Genomic DNA, 14,055 nt, shown 5'->3' on the forward strand with positions numbered 1-14,055 from the left:
GAGCATCCAAGGAGAGAAAACAGATGATATCAAATCTCTCTTTACTCAGCTGAGCCTCCTGGAATACTTCTGACTTCAGCTCTACTGAAGAAGCTCTACTACACTATAGACAGGAATGGTGTTCAAAAGCATTATCATAAATAATTTGTTTCAAAGTCTCTGACAGCCTTATTGTCAGAATTAAAGCCAAATTTTATTTTCTTTTCAGGCATGGTAATTGATAGTAAGGTTTTGTAAAAAGACTGGACATGTAGGCATTTTACTGTCAGTATTAATTGCCTGAAAGCCTTGATTAAAAATTTAGAAGTTTTAAGGAATGGTCATGGCTCTAATTGGATGGAGAAAAATAAATATTCTAAACATTGGCTCATAGTACTTCATGTAGCCATGTAGTTAGCTCTATATATGCTTCAAGCTTCATAATACATTATTTTGCAACGGACACAACACTACCTAAAATTAAGTATAAATATAGCTTTTGGATTTCAGTACAAACAAATTACAAAAAAAAAAAAAAAAAATCACTAGCCAGCAACTGCAATTAGCTTTGCCAAAATCTTTCACTAGCTTCGAATTCTGTGATTTATTTTCCCCTGAGCAAATTAAGCAAGTAATCGTGGAATAACCAAACAAATTACAAAACATGTTCCATATGAAATCTGACCTCATTGCAGAAGAAATATAACTACATCTGTGAACAACAAAAAACAAGTCAAGCACAGGAGTTTTCCAAAAGACCTCACTTCGGTTCTTCCAGAGTTAGTGGCCAATATGGAGTTCTCAGGCACTATCAATGACAGAGACAGATATGAAGGAAAAACATCATTCTCTCTCAGGCAACAGTATTTTCATATACTACAACAGCAGACAAAGATGTCACGTGACATATTTATACATGAAATTTCTTTCCTGAAGGCTGTACAGTTGAAATAGGTGAAATATATTATATCTACTTCACACAAGGGAATCAGCGTGGAAAGAAATTAAGATTATTTCAAATACCTGAGTTGAGTGTGCATCAGAGTTGTCTCCTCTGATGCAATACCCCTCATATCCAATAATCTCATGGACATGACAGTATCACTGTTTTAAAACCTATGTACTTTTAAAATTGTGGCTGCATTTGTTCATTTAGGTGCATCAAATAAATCCGTTTTTATTCCTTTACCTTACACTCCCAGTGTGTTTTCGTGGGGACATATATAGTTGACATAAAAGGGTTATACATACAACCTTATTAAATTGCATAGAGGAGGAAAGGGAGAAAAATCATATCTTCTCCTCTTCCAGTGAAAAAACAAGCTACATTTTAGAGTACTTGATATTGCATGGTAGGGAAGTCATAGTACCTCTGACTTCAAAATTGACACTACCTGTCCATTGATTTCTAGGTGCAGTGCAGCTAAGCTATTCCCTATGAAATCAATACTACTCATAGCATCACCCACTGTGTTTTGTGCAAATCACTGCTTACAAATTCCTTTAACTGTAGCCCTGTTCTGCAATTCATCTTTTTAATGACAGACAGATGGAAAACTTTGACATGTTTCCTCAATTTTGATGGTTTTTCCTTGTGTTCCATCGGTGCTTGTAAATGTAAGTAGAGGGAATTTTTCCCAAATCAATAAAGCCTGTCAAAATAAGGGTAAAAAAGCCCTTAATTCACCATTGTCCTGGATATATAGAGGCAGTCTAGGGAGCCAATAAGATCATCAGGTCAGGAACCTTAAATTGAAAGAGCAGGAAAAAAAAAATCTGTCAATCAAGAACAAAGACATAATACTTTCTTTTTGTGTCATCCGGTACTTAACCATTCTTAGATGCATCCAGTTTGATTCTCACCCTGTGAGACTGAGATCTTACCTGTTGCAGTAAGTGTCTCTCTTCATAAGCTGATCCATCAAAATTTACCTAAACGTAAGGAATTGTACTCAACAGGGGGGCTAGAATAAGTTGTCATGTATGTGTGGCTATATGTGGGAATACAAGAAAGACTATTCAGAGCAGAATCTGTGGAGCAAGATAAACAGCATGAGAAAGCAAGGCCAAGGACCAAGGACATCTCCAGAAAAAGAGAAAAACAAAGTCAAGTAAACTGCGTGATGATGACCCAGACTGGAGGAAGAGCGCATGGCTAGGAACAACTCATGGCTCTGATTGGATAAGCGCCTGCATGCAGGTTAAGGAATGCTTGTGGAATGCTTTGTTGACACGTAAAGGCGGGTGGGGAAGTTAAGAGAAAACTTGTGGATGTATATAAGGGATGTTAGAACCTGTAATAAACTATTTGGATTGTTCACATCTGAGTCCATGCTTCAGACACTGCAGTTATAATTATGCATATAACATTTTCTCTGTTAATGAAAACTAAAAACAAACACTGTCACCCCAAATACTTTTTTTTCCATGCATAGGTGCATGAAAAAATTCTTGTAAAACCTCATTATGTTTTTCTCTAGACAGAAGCACAATTAATTATTATTTCATACTGTTGGGCTTAAACATTTTAGTCACTATTTTCTTGCCCCTGGCTTCTTCTGACTGAGCTTAACACAGTCAGAAACAAGTCAGCAAGGTCAGATACTAAAGGAATGTCACAAATATTAAATATATAACAAGTATTAAATATTTACCCAACATCTGTCCTCAATGCCAGAAGCAAGTCATTTGTCTGTGCAGCCTCTGCAGGTATGCTTCAGCTAAGCTGCTCTAACCAAATATTTCCGTAGCTTTCCAAAATCTTGCTCACCATTTCCACAGCTATGTGGAAATGCTTACCTGAAGGCAACGAGAAATGTTCTTGTTTAAATATCCTGCAGCTGTGTATTCAAGTTAAATTGTGTGGCCTGGCCCTGCAAGCTATTCCAATCTATTAACAAGTCTCAACTGAGCAGCATGGGCTTGAGAGTGCAGGTACCCCATTAGCTGTCCCTGGCTATCTGCTTGTTAACAGTACATCTCAGGAAACACTTGACTAGAGCTAGAGTGCATGCACCAGTTCAACACGTGCTGTCATCTCATCCAGGGATACACAAAGCTCACACAATGAGGTGGGCTGTGATAGGGCGAGAGGATGCAGGTGCCAACAATGCAAACATAACCTTCCTTTCTGCTTCACTGGTCACAGTATGTTTATATGATCATAGGGATTAATTGCTCAAGACTGCTGTAAATTGAGCAGGTGGGAACACCTAATCGTTTTGTCTCCCCAAACTGGCCTATTGCAAACCCAAGTTCTGTTGGGGAAGGAAACTATTTGATTGCAAATCGAGATGCCAGTAGCCAGCATGCTCCCTTTGCACAGGGGAACTGACACAGCCACAATCAATTCATGGACCTTCTCTTACCTGCCAGATTCTGTCTGAATTTATTCAGATTAAATTTCACTAGTGAGGAATGAAATAACACCACTTAAGAATAAACATAGCCATTCATAATAGTAATCTCTGCTGTCCTGACAAAACTTCAGAGTTATTCTATGAAATCAATGCTTATTTCATTCCTATTCAGAGACATATTGGTTAACAATCTCTTGCTAATGTGGTTCTCAGTCAAAAAGAATTGACTGATATCTGGAAAATCTGAGGCTTTCAGAAAACACAACAGTTGCCCTGCTGCAGTCTTCCTCAAAGTGTGTGCTTTCTGTAAGCTGCACTTGAAATTCATGGGATCCGTCTGTATCAAAATCGAATGGCTATAGCTGGCTGTTAATATTCTTCAGAAATATAACATATTACTTGCATGGTTTTCTGTAGGGCATTATTGTTTTTGACCCTATAATGTTAGAGAAGGGTCTAAAGAGAATTTCAGGATACTTTAGAGACTATAATATGACAGGCAGCACAATGATGGAACCTGCCAATGGTAAAAGCAACATAAGGTTTTCTCTTCAGTAAAAAAAAAAAAAAAAAAAAGTCTTGAAATAATTTAAGAAATTTGTGTGCTGGAAACGTTAAGATGAAGTCTTGTAGAATCACAGAAGGGTTTGAGTTGGAAAGGACTTTAAAGACCATCTAGTTCTAACCACTCTGCCATGAGCTGGATTACCACCCACTAGATCAGGCTGCCCAGGGCCCCATCAAACCCAGCCTTGAATGCCTCCTAGGATGGGACATACATAATTTCTATTGGCAAACTCACCATTCTGAGTAAAGAATTTCCTCTTAATGTTAAATCTAAATTGCCTCTCTTTTAGTTTAAAATCACTCCCTTTGTTCCATCATTATCAGACCATGTAAAAAGTCAGTCTCCCTCCTGTTTATAAGCTCCCCTCAAGTACTGGAAGGCCTTAGTGAGGTCTCCCCAGAGCCTTCTCTTCTTCTGCCTGAACAACCACAGCTCTCTCAGCCTGTCTTCACTGGAGACATGCTCCAGCCCTCTGCTCATCTTCATGGCCCTTATATGGACACAATCCAAGAGCTCCACAGCTTTCTTGTGCTGTGGATTCCAGGCCTGGATGCAGTACTCCTGGTGGCGCCTCACAAGACCAGAGTAGAGGGAGACAATCACATTTCTCGCCCTACTGGCAGCACATTTTTTGGCACAACCCAGGATATAATTTGCTTTCTGGGCTATAAGTCCACATTGTTGGGTCACACTGAGTTTTTCATCCACCAGTAACCCCAAAGCCTTCTCCATATGGCTGCTCCCTATCCACTCATTACCCAATCTGTGCAGGACTTCCAGCTGCCTTACTGGATCACACATTGTTCACACAGGCCCACCTCTCAAGATCCCTCTGGAAGTCCCTCTAAAACTCTGAAAGTTTCTTTAAAAAAAAAAAAAAAAAATCAGAAAATTTCAGTGTCTTAAGAAGCCACTGGAAGTGAAGTTGTTCATGTAATCTACATGCTCACTTCAAGGTATTTCATTTGCTGGCTAACTCAGAAATTTCAGGGAAATTTACCACTTCACATTTAACCCATATTTGGATTAACTTTAACAACTACGAGTATTCCAATATTTAATTTTTCTCACATTCACAAATCTAGATACAAGAAAATACATTGAGGTTTTCTCACAGAGGTGAGATTTCAGGGATAACGACGCATATCCATGCTGTTACCAGCATCCACTTGCTTGTGAAGAACTGGGGAAACAAAACATAACCACTGCCTGATAGTACACTTACCAACACTGGGCCCAACAAAAATGGAAAATGAGGAAGCATACCATACAAAATGCTATTTAGCCCAGCTCTCCTAGTAGCCCTGTGAAGTTTGAACATGACTTGTCTCTTCTATTTCTCTTCATAAATATCCTAGCAGTGTCTACTGTTAGGACAGCATGTCTCTGTAAGGGTATAACTTCTAAAATTAAAGATATGCCCATTAAGGTAGTAATGATGACTTTAGAAATTGAATAAAATAAGTTGGAAGTGACCTACAAAGATCATTGAATCCAACTGCTTGACCACTTCAGAGCTAACCAAAAGTTGAGGTCTATAAGTGGGGGCATTGGCCAAATGCCTCTTGAACACAGACAGGTATAAAGCATCAATCACCTCACATAGAAGCTTGTCCCAGAGTTTTTGTGACTTTGTGACTTATTCAGAGCGAAGTACAGGAGTTAGAATAAAGGCAACCTAAGAGCCCATGCATTCAAGTAGTCAGTACTCAAGCATAATACCTTTGTGGACAGAGGCAAGGAAAAAAATTGAGTGACAAGTAGATAAGTTAGTTCGTAACAATTGGAGAGAATCAGATATCAATGTTTTTATATCTTAGTTGCAAATTACAGACTGTCAGCAATTTGTTTTATGATTGTGGCATTTTGGTTGCAGTTGACAGCTGCTTGTTGCTCAAAACTAAATAGAAGTCTTCACATAAAATATGATTTTTTTCCAAAGAATTTTTACTTTCTCTAGTGATAAGTATATTCAAAGTTAAAGAGATTTCTGTATTTTTGTGAACAATTTAAGAAGTCCATTCTAGCACTGACATGTTTGTCTCTTTTAGCTTGGTTATTCTCATTCCAGATAAATTTAAGTTTAGCAGAACAACCTTAACATATAATATTCTTCTATAAAATATCTTTTACTTTCCCTGTCATATTTTTAATGTGGAAGAAACATCTTCTGAACAAATTGGATAAGTAATTAAATGACAGCGTAATGCAAAGTGACAACACAATACTTAATCAGCAGGGTCTATTTTTAAATCTACTTTCATCTTTACTCATTTGTTCTATTAGCTACACAGTATGGAGTCCGAGGAATGCCTCCTCCTCTCCCATTTAACCAGGAGGCAGCAGGTGCAGAGCTTGCATGCCCTGACAGAGAAGAAAATTTGGCAGTAGGAATAACAAGCAGTGCCTCAAAATCAAGCTGGTTATCAAGAAAAACAGGTGCTTTCCCCCCCCCCCCACCCCCCCAACAGTCACTCCATCAGTGCTGCTCCCCTCCCCTGAGCCCTGCATTCCCCACAGTCATTGTGGGCAATCAAGCTGCAGACTAGCAAACAGTAGAAATGTTTTTATCATGTCTCAATAGGTATTTGAGATATCTGCTATCATGAGTAAGTTCAATTGTACAAAATTATAAAGAAGTGAAAGGGTTAATCCTCTTACTACATCCTGTGAGAACTGGTGTAAATCTGATGTAACATGTTCATGCCTGTCTCTCTCCTAGGTAATTTATAATAGCCTCAAGTTCCAATATAAAAATCGCATAGCTGCAGGGAGACATGTCAACTTCCCTTACACAGGCTGTCATTCCCTTGGAAACATAATAATTAAGATATCTGGTGTAACTGCTTCTGCCAGAAATATTTTTAGATTTCAGCTCATTTCAAGAAACTCAGAATTCAAGGGTAAAATTATTTAATGCTGCATGTCAAACTAAGAAAAGCTTCCCCACTGTCAGGAGAAACACATGAAGGAACAGACATTCATGCACTGTTCCTCACCAATGACAGAAAAACGATCTTGCTCAGGAAACAGTTTAAAAAATAATAAAAATAGTGAAGCCAAGGATTAACTTCCCAAGGAACAAGCACAGTTGAAAGTGAATTGAAATAGTTATTGCTGTTAGGAAAAATCCCCATCTGCTTCAATATTTTCACAGATCTGGAGGTGCTGAGATGGTGCAACAGACGCTTCTTCACTGACCTGTGTACTGGCAGCATCAAAAGCACATCGGTTTCTAGAGCTGCTTAGGCACAAGAGTGTGTGTGGTCACAGCAGGGCCTTGCCGCTTACCTGCCTGAGGTAACAGACAGCAACTTTAGAAATTAAACAAATGCAGCAAGATGGTTGTATAGTATTCAGTGTACAGTGAGGCTGCTGTAAATAGTCAAGTCTCATTTAATCAGCGAAATGAGATTCAGTTAAATCAGTTGTAACCAGGATTAACATGTTGCATCAATTTACCAGTTCAGAAATGCTTATTTTTGTGTCTAGTGACACATTAATTACTCAGGTTTCTGTCTGTGGAGCAACTTTGGGGCAGGTAAGTGTCCTTCTGTTGAGGTCCTAGGCTTTTCTCTCTAACTATCACCACTGAATGGTCCATAAATTATAAAGTCCCATACCCTTACATACACAGAAAGCCAAAGAGGAAATTTAACTGCTCAGTATAGAGGAAAGACCCCTTAGCTGCAAATGCACAGGCAATGCCTGTTCATAAAGCCAGTTGAGGTGTAGAAGGGAAGACACAGATCAGATGAAACATTCAGCAAGCAGGATCTTGTGGGAGTCACAAAATCTTTGAATCAATGAGACTGCATTATATGAATTGCTATGGGCAATTAATAGGTTTTGATGGATGGGTAGGGTTGGGACATGGAGTAGTCAAATGAGCATGGCCAGTACTAAGCTGCAAGCTGAAAAATATGAAGTGAAGAAGTATTTGAGAACAAAAGTTCTGGAAAGGAGAGAAAAGACAGTAATGCTTTCAGTATGAAAAACCACAACTACACTTCGTTCCTGAAAGGTGGACACTGAACTGAAACTTAGGCTAAATATTTAGTGCTAAGGAAAGCAAAAGGATTGCTTTGTATGCATTGCATAGGCAGTCCAGTTTATGTGGCCCATTACAGTGTTTGTCTTTCTTGCAGATGCATTGTAAAATTGACCCACATTCACCTAATAATCATGCCTTTTTCTGCAAAACTTATGGCCAGTCATTCTCCAGACTTTCTTTTTCCATGTTATTGCAAAGTTTCCTACCCTACACAGTCTTTATTGTACTCTGCAGTGCTTGGTTCATTTCTCTTCTTCAGCAAAATCACTCTGAATCTGAGCAGTATTCTCTAGTGAGTTTGAAGAATGCCCAAGTATGCATCATCTACAAATTTAGTAAATATATTCTATATTCTGCTACCCAAGTCACCGAGGAACTTTGAGTCATACTGAGATCTGTTGAGCTATGCTCCGTGCATCCCTCCATTTTGACAGCAAACATCAAAGATCATCTCATTATAGAGTTTTAAATACTTTCACGCAGCACTTACAGTTTTTCCTCTTTGCTTGTGTTTCCCTACTTTGCATTATCTTCGATAACGTCATAAACCTTACCAAGCTTCTGATATCTATTTTTCTACCTTTTGCACTGAGTTAAGTAGGTAGGATACAAGTGATTTTTTTTTCTTGATAAATTAATATAGGTTCTTAATGCCTTCTTTCCTTTGGATGCTAACATATCTTTTTGAAAGATAAATTTTCATATGTTTCTAATAAAGATAGACCTATTAAATTAATTGTTATACCTTTTTTTCCTTCCACAGTCTTTAATAGAATTATTGTACATACAGTCTATTCTGATGTTCTAAATAATTATTACAGGCTTTAAGTAGTTATCTTAAAGTTATCAGCACTGTTCTTAACCTCAGTATAGCCACATTATATCTTCATCAACACAACTCATGCCTTTCACTACTGTCAGAAGGGACAACTGGTGAATGGACTTAAGGTAGCAGTCGTTCACCTTTTAAGGAGCTACTTTGAGAAAAACTGAAACAAAGTAGATGTGGGTAGAAGTTGCTTCTGTAGATGCTGTGTGCCTGTCTTGTAAACGTGACCTGCTAGCTCACAAATATTGAAAATCCATTAAAGACAAAGATGGCACCTGAGTTGAGTGTGGGTTACAGTCATGTCAAAATATAGGACATGCTCTTCGGAGTTAGTCTTCAATAAAAATAGCCAACTATGACAATACAATTCATGACTAGCGTGCATGAGAGGCTAATGCAACGAACTGCTCAAGAAGGACAACACTTGGTAAGTTTGATATTTTCCTCTTAGCTGAGCCATAAAATATCCATCCCAAGACACTTAGAAGCAATTTAAAAATTGTTGACAGTTATCATAAGTAGCTTCTGAAAAAGAAAGCTCTGAAAAAGAAAAATTTTGCATCTCAAATATCTGTGTTGCAAGACATACTCATAGATAATGCAGAAGAAGAATTTTCTATACAAAAAAGTAAAGTATTTTATTCTACCATCGAAAGGAAACGTTGTAGAGTAGGGCGCTGTGTATGTTCAGATAGCAAAAAAAAAAAAAAAAAAGTACTAGATTTTAAATTGTTGACCCTGAGGTCTGGACCAATCCCTTCAGAGCTGCAGAGTCCTTTGGATGACATGATGTTAAGAACTTTCTCCTACAATCTGGGATCCAAAGAGCTCTCAATCTTGTGAGACAGAAGATGAAAGAATTTCATTAAAAAGCCACTAAATTTTATTAGATTAATATAATAATAATGTACTTTCTCCAGTCATAGATATCCAGAATTAAAAAAATCCTTTTTACACAGGCTGGTACATTTGGTTTAAGTCTTGGTTTTCCCATCCTCAAAATGTTTTCTTTATTTAATCTTCTGTGCTCACATCTGCCTTTATATGATTTTTCTAACTACAAATATCAATTCTCTGAGCTGCCCATAAATAAACATTCTGTTGGATATCTTGCACAATTGCCACAAGATACTGAGCAGTAGAATTACTGCAACTACATGATTTGGCTCTGTCTTCAAATATCTTGCAATTATTTTTTTCAGTTTTCACTGCTAGAAGTGAATCTCCAAACTTCACAATTTACAGCCAAATATATTGTTCTTAAGTTGTATTTTTACCAGATATCCTGCCATGTTATTTTGTTAAAATTCCTTACTGTGTTTAGTTTGTTAGAGATTTGTCCTTGCCACTTCATGTTCAAAAACATACTAATTTCCAAAGAATCCTCTTTTTCCACCCATATGAATTCTCCTAGCTACATCAGATTCCCAGTCCTGTGAATAATGAATAATTTAAGACTCAATTTCTTAATCTGTTGCATTCATTCATTTTACAATGAGTTTGATGAGAATTGAAGGCACTAACCATCTTGCAGAAACGAACATCTGAGCTGTGATTTTTTTTTAAAAAGATTGATTCTGTGAGAAAACTAAACAGAATTCAAAATAATAATTAAAAGTGAAATCCATAAGCAGAAAGATACTAATTAAAACTCTTTTCTTCCAAACCTCAACTGTTTAAGCCTGTAGGTGCTATTTAGCGTGAAATCCAGCAAGTTTCACACTATATTGTTTCATTTCCAACACTTCACCAACAGAACACTATGGTTTGAAAGGAAAATAGTTTACTCAGAAGCTGCTGTCCACAAATTTCCAATTATAAAGGAAAAAAATATTTTACAAAATATGTTTTAACAAGCCAATACATATACGTAGTATTCTCTAGCTTTATTCAAAGCCATCGCCTATATAGTAGTGGATCTGTATTGAAAGAGACTGTATTATATTATTCTGTTGATTACGGTCATTTTTAACTGAAAATAGATTTTTTTTTAATATACCTTTAACAATATTTAAAGGATATAGTTTCTCACAAGCTTTTGTTCTAATTGTGTTTATTGGTATTTCACAGAAAATCTCAAAGAAACAAATTCACAACAGTTCATATACATTAATTTTGAAGGTAAAACTCATTGGAGTCCAAAATTTAAGCTCTTTATTGAAACAGTGTTCGCATATTAACAACACATTTATTGTTATGTATTTGTGTATACAGACCTGAGTCTAGCCAAGAAAAGAGAGGACAGAAGAACTGAGATAAAAAAATAATAAATAACATTAATTTGAAATATAAACGAGTAGAGGTAGATTCTCATAGGATACAGAAACAGCAAGTCCATCTTTCTGTAAATTAGAAATACAAATTTATTTCTAGAAAAAGAAATAAATATGGTACATAACCTTCCTTCATACTCATGCATATAAAGTATTATAATACTTAATATGTACTGCAAAATCTCCTCATGTATTTTAAGTGAAAAAAATAATTTTTGATCTTAATTTGTTATTTGTAAACCATACCAAATTTAAAATTTGAATAAGCTATTGATACAACAGAAATAAGCAGTCACGGTTCAATTAAAGCAACCTGTTACTTTCACATGTAATAGCACTTAATCACGCCTGTTCTAAGGAGAGCCAAAGAGCAACTGGCACTGCATAGAGAAGGGGTTACTTAAGCAAGGAAAATGAAGTGACTAAGTTTTCACTGTTCACACAAGTGAAGAGTTGTCCATACATAGCCAAAATGTCTCAGATTTTTCCAGTGCTTCCCTCCAAGCTTCTTCTATGAGCAGCAGTAAAGCAAGCAACATCAATATTACCCAACTTCTATCAGAAACCACAGCATTTGCAGACTCTTAGTAAGGGACTTCTGGATAGATATGAAGTATTAACCTGTGCATTCTGTCAAAAGTAACTAGGTGAACTATGATCTCTCACAGAATTTTTAGATTCCTTATATGGGATTCCTGACAGATGCTACAACAACATTTGCAACCCATAAACTCAAAAAAGGTCGAATGCTGCTGCTCTATGATGACTTTCTCTTCCTTCAAGTAGCAGGTCACTAACTTCACCCAACAAAGTTCTGAGTTTTTTTTCCTGTCACAGGAATGTACCTCATTGTTTAGAGAGCAAACAATAATCATTGTGCAAGTTTGTTAGTATACCACATAGTTGTTTTCTAAACTAGATTTCCAAAAAATTAAAAGTTTCCCAAACATCACTGTTAACATTTCTATCTAAATAAGATTTATCCTCCTGATGAATGTTCCTTTAAATAGGTGTAACATGATAGCATAACAAGACAGCAGAGCAGAAAGGTCACAGACTACAGCAAGCGAGGATCTGCTTAGATGCAATAGCAGTAGGTGCAGAAATAACAAAAACTGTATACCCTCAGAAGGCCTGTAAGATCCTCAGGTGGGCAAGGATCTCCAAACGAGAAGCCCTCACCTCCACTGCCAAGCCTTAAATGAGGTCTGGGAAGGGGTGGATCCTGGCTCCACCCCTTCTGGTCACATTGCATGCACCTGAGCTCCCCTGGGTTGGCCCTGCCTTCCTACAGGTGCTTAATTACTGATTCAAGCCATGACTCAGCATTTCCACTACAACAGGGTTGCATAAAAAAACCCTACTTCTATATTTACTTATTTTCTGCATATAACTAATGTTGCTTAGTTAGTATTTTTATCTGTACACCTGATAATCCATAGTTTTATGCAACTGGTTTGAACATACCAACTGAGTGAAAAAGTTGTGTCATGAATGTATGATCCCTGTTTATTAATTGGAAGTAACTAGCATCTTTGTCACTATAGCAGACACAGTAGCAATTTTTGGAATTATTCTTGAAAATCAAGATGCTTCAAGATTTCATATTGCAAAATTCAAGCTTCCAGTTTAGAGAATCCTATGTCTGAGAGTACAGTTTGATTTCTTGTAGTTAGTTTCCAGAGCTTTATGCAGCTTTTTCAGCATGTGCTTTTTTTTTTTTTTTTTTAAAAAGACATTTTTAAGAGACAAAAAAAGAAAGTTAACAGGAAAAAATATTTTTGATTCATTTACAAATGAATTTGATTTACGTTCTCTGCTGTAAAACCAGCAAACAAAAATCCTTAACACTCACAATGAATATGAACAATAAAGGCTCAGGAAAATTGAAATTGTGATTTCTGTCAGAAATGTAAACACCAGAAACAGATCAAAATAAACACAGAGATTTCTTCCAGGTTCATCATCATAATCACCTTGAAAGTTTCCATATCTGGTCTCCCTGTACCATTTCTACAACCAAAACACTGAGGAAGATTCTTGACATTCTGACGAAAGTAGCTTTTCCTATCCAGTACAACTGCAAATCTGTAGTCGAAATACACATTGCATGAAGAAATTTTATTTTTAACATATTCCTCATGACCTACCAAAACCCATCAACTCCCTCTTTCTCAGTTGCTCTTTTGTCCAACTTTTCAACAAAACTTTTACTAGTTTAAAATATAACTTCCTGAGAGATTTGCTTTTTCCATGCAGCTAATCTCAATGTTACATAATTTAAAAGAAAAAAAAGTAGGAAACAATCAACTGACCAAAAAAAATATATATATACATATATATATATATATTGTTTGTTGTGCTTGAAGAAATATCCATATCAGAAGCTCATACTATGAATGGCCAGGCTTTTGGGAGTAAGATGACAATAGCTTTTTTATTTTGTTAGTATTATGCCTGATACACTTACTTGAAACAAAGCATTTGAAAGTGATACCATGCCTTGTTTCAAAAGACTTAATCAAATTTTGAAACTGGGAGAACAAATTCTTGAAGTGTTGTTTACTTCCATCATCCACTTTTTCCATATTCTTCTCACTATAATCTACTTTGACTGAGAAATAAATGAAGCATTGCCAGTAATGGACACGCTGTTATACCCAACAATAAGAAATCCAAATTTGTATTTGTACTTATTCCTCACGCAGATGCTCAAGATATACAAGACACCCAATTTTGCAGTGACATCAGTGATACTACTGTATTTATATTACTGTCTAAACTATTGATAGTTGGAGTGCACCTCAGACCAAAGAATTGTCTCTCAAAACTTTCTAGGATAAAAAAAATATAAAAAAATATGGAACAGACATTGCTTCAAACGTTTCCTCATATATATATATGTGTTTAAAAGCAGTGATGAAAAAGTAATTTCCATAATATCAGCACATTCACATATTTTTATTGTCTTGGTTTCATATTTCTCAGTTGCT

At 36.5% G+C, this 14,055-nt stretch overlaps 2 long non-coding RNA genes across 6 annotated transcripts in view; both read right to left on the reverse strand.

The window, feature by feature from the left end:
* The window catches only part of LOC110401030, a 51,900-nt gene extending 39,609 nt beyond the window's left edge, over positions 1 to 12,291 (reverse strand). For 4 of the 5 annotated variants that reach the window (XR_002440209.1, XR_002440217.1, XR_002440219.1 and 1 more), the window contains exon 1: positions 12,186 to 12,291. This is a non-coding gene — a long non-coding RNA (uncharacterized LOC110401030). Of the gene's footprint in view, positions 1 to 7,107; positions 7,202 to 12,185 lie in introns of all 5 variants that reach the window. The other variant, XR_002440220.1, reaches the window with a different exon arrangement.
* Positions 16 to 2,765, reverse strand: LOC110401041. The gene is made up of 3 exons (XR_002440223.1): positions 2,634 to 2,765; positions 1,864 to 1,911; positions 16 to 1,725 (listed from the first exon to the last, which is right to left on the reverse strand). It is a non-coding gene; the product is annotated as an uncharacterized LOC110401041 (long non-coding RNA).

This window comes from Numida meleagris, chromosome 1 (assembly GCF_002078875.1).
Source record: "Numida meleagris isolate 19003 breed g44 Domestic line chromosome 1, NumMel1.0, whole genome shotgun sequence".
Classification (NCBI taxonomy): domain Eukaryota; kingdom Metazoa; phylum Chordata; class Aves; order Galliformes; family Numididae; genus Numida; species Numida meleagris.